Here is a 3,771-nt window from a genome sequence, read left to right as displayed (position 1 = left end):
CTCTATAGCTGTCTATCAATAAAAAGCCAACAAAAGGCCAAAAAAATAATAATAAACTATGATGTTGTACTATGACTGAAATTTCCAACTGTGCTAGATTCAATAATATTCATGGTATTGTAGTTCCCTTTATGATCCACGTAAAACAAATCCTACAATCTGGATTTCATTGTACAACCCTGCGCTGTAAATGACAATTAAATAACCTTGTATTATTGAACTGTGGTTAATGCAATCTGAATTATTATGCCAAGTATCAGTTTGGAATTGTTTGTTTGTATGAGTTCACAGAGTTTAACAAGAACAGCTGCACAAGATACAAGCGTGTTTAAAAATGTTGTGAAATTTTACCGATTAAAGAATCTGCTTCAGTGAGTTTGTTTGAAACATATTTACATAAATCCTGCTTTAACAGATTTTAGAAATATGTGATGGGATCAAAGAAAAAAAAACTGAAGAAAACGGTCTGGGAATGCTCTGAGCTGGCACTGACTCCCACTTCACACAGCAAAGGAGACGGGTTAATTCCCACAAACAAGGTCACGCACAGAAAAGGGGTCCATTTAAAACGGTATAAATAATTTTTTTTTCCTTTTAATTAAGTTGTGGTCAGTGCAACTTCCTTTGGTAAACATGTCTACGTCTTAGATCAGTCTCAGGCTAATTACAATACAAGGGCTTGAGGTTGCTTTATATATCAACTGCTGCTCCCTAATTAAAGTCAAATATACATAAAAAACATAAATAATTATATCACTCCAATTTCATTCATTCCACAGAAAGAAAATGGAAATAGTTAGGTGTTGTGTGATTTTAATTCCATCCAAGTTGCTGCTTATTGTTTGCTGCATTGCTTAATCTACTTGTTTCACCTCCACACCCTGCATCACTAACTGGTTAGGCGTGGGCTGAAGTATGACAATGCAACAGTAATGTCACAGGGTCCTTGAGTACACTCCTACATCACTGCAGCCAGGTGAGAAGTCAAACCACTGATTTAGCATTACCAAAAAAAAAAAAATTGACGCAGAAATTAAACAGAGTTATTGTTTTTTTTATTCCAGACATTCTTCTTTCTTGTCAATATTTGGTGTCTACACTACACATAATGCAACTCAATTGCAGACAGTTTGGTCAGAGATTTGAGTGTTATGCTAGTAGCAGCGTCAGACCTCAAGCATGAGGTGCAGCTAGTCGCCTGGTAAGATCACCAACTAACTTCCAACCCCCCAGAGGTTTTTCATTTTCAAACTTGTAGTCTTTAGACTAAGTGACATCACTTGAGGACATTCAGATTTTACGCGGCTCTGGAGCCACAAAAGGCGTCCTACAGCTTTTTTTTTTCACATATTCATTAATTGGTAAATGGACAAGTCACCAACCTGCTCATCGGGAGTGATGCAATGCTTCCTATCCGAAGAATTCACAATGATATTAAACTCACCCATACACACACACTCACACACTGAAGGCACAGCTAAAAAGAGCAATGCCCAAGGACGCTTCGGCTGGACTGGGGGAGCTGGGAATCAAACCAGTACTTATACACGTATAAACACAGACTGTGATGTGTAAAATCTGTGGAATTCCCCTGAAGTTACTCTTTAAACATCTGCCAGTTTTTGATGAAAACCCCACTGGAGATAAATACAGGTTACACTAAGCATACACTAAATAAACACTAAGCATATAAAAGACAGGTGATTTTGCTGTTGAATTTGCTTAGGAAATTCAATAGAGACAAAAATCTGGACTGCTGGCTCATGCTATTAGGAAACAAGTCAACAAAACCACTTCTGGCATTGATATTGTCAAGGCAAAAACTTCAACTGACGGAGAGAGCTGCTCGAAAGAAAGCTGTTGTTGTTCTCTGTTCTTTCTGTGCCAATATCCCTCTTTGTTAGGATGATTGTTTCCATTTGTGAATAACACGACGACTAACAGAGAGTAAAGCGAGGCAACCTGTCACTGCAGTCTAATTTGTAAAGTCATTCACTGCGGCACAAGGATCATGCACTGTAACTTTATATGAAATCATGAGGGAGCTGGACAGTCAGTCCTACCAAAGTCTCCACAATGCAGTATTCAGAGTGGGACAATAGTCCACTAATGACGTGATTTGTTATCAGCTATCCTTCCTGTTTTCTTCATCTGAAAAAATAGATAAAGACATCTCAGATTAATCTTTTGATCTAATTATGTTCTCTGAGAACACTTTTCACACCGCTGACTTAGGATGGAAAGAATGTTTTTCTGTCAGGTGAGAACTGAGGAGGTTGGGTTGAAGTGAAGTTTTACTGCTGTCTGATTAAACTGCCACAGCGTGAAGTGCACAAAATGGAAAATAGAGACATGAAGGTGAAAAAACATGTCTTTAAATGTTTTTTGAAGTAAGAATTTGTTGTTTTTTTTGTAATTACAGAGCACATAATGATGGAAAAATCTACCATGGTTATTTTTATTCATAAGGTAATTGTCTTAAGTGCATCATTAGCCTTTCAGCAAGAACCAGTCTACATAAAATATATATCTTTGGCAGGTGACCAAAGCACCTTATTACACATTTAAGTATTTTCTTGGTCAGCTTCCACACACCCACCCGTCTGGTAATTTACTTAGTAGTTGCACCCAAAGCCTGTGAACACCATCACACGTGATTTCCATTTTTCGGATGATTACACTTCTGCTCAGGTTGAAGGCGGCTGGTTCGAGATGAGCCAGGCCTGCGCAGAATCGATCCCCGGCGACTGCCACTCAATGCATGCCGGTTAGATTTGTGTCTGACGTCATGCACACGTGGACAACGATAACCTCACGAGATCAATCAGTTGCTCTCCACCAACTGCAGGACCCAGGGCATGACGAGAAACGCCTGGCTGTTGCCTGGTCAAAATGCTGATTGGCTCGTAGTTTTGACAACAAACACCCAGTTTTGTCTAATTTTCTCTGTGATTTTAATATTTAACTTTAGATTCTAGCTGTTTCATGTATCATGTTGTGCAATGTAGGTTTAATCTGTTAAAATATCTTGTGTGGTTGATAACCTTTCTGTGACTTCCTGTATATATTATTCCCACCCAGATGCAACAAAGCTAACAGGAGATCAATCTCTTACAGGACACATTCTCACACAGTCCTGAGAAGAGGTCTAATGAGCCAGATTATCTGCACCTGTGTGGGTGTTCAGAGGTAGCCCCGGCACACCCACACAGGTGTCTTCACTTCTGGCTCATTAGACCTCTGCTGCTCAGGTTGAAGAAGATAAAAGGTGTGAGTAAAGGTCTCCCAACCGAACAATAGGGGGAACATCAATCAAACACAGACATTACACAACCACTTGGTTAATTAGTCAAATAAGAAGGTGTGTATCAGCTTTAAATGGACTGCAACAAGTTTGTGAACATCAACACACCCTTCTGTGATTGTCGAACGTCCTAAAAATATACAACATTTGTGTTTTTAAAGAGTAACTTAATCTCCAAATTTGTATGAATACATTTTATTGCAAAGTGTTTGAATTCTACATATTGTGCTACAAATATGCATACATTCATTGCAATTGAATTTTGCTACTGGCTGGCAGTTGACGTATGTGGTGGCAGAGAGGATACTGAGAGAGAATTGATTAATGTCATTGTTCTTGATATGTATTCATTGATCGAATGATAGTGATTAGAAACATGATATTTCTGAGATTGTTTTTGACAAATCTTGAAGATTACTTACTGAGTGAATATCGACTAGTTTTACACAGCTACCACTGAACATACA

This window comes from Morone saxatilis, unplaced genomic scaffold, assembly GCF_004916995.1.
Source record: "Morone saxatilis isolate NCDOM2014 unplaced genomic scaffold, NCSU_SB_2.0 Contig5, whole genome shotgun sequence".
Classification (NCBI taxonomy): domain Eukaryota; kingdom Metazoa; phylum Chordata; class Actinopteri; family Moronidae; genus Morone; species Morone saxatilis.
This window is presented reverse-complemented; position numbering follows the sequence as displayed.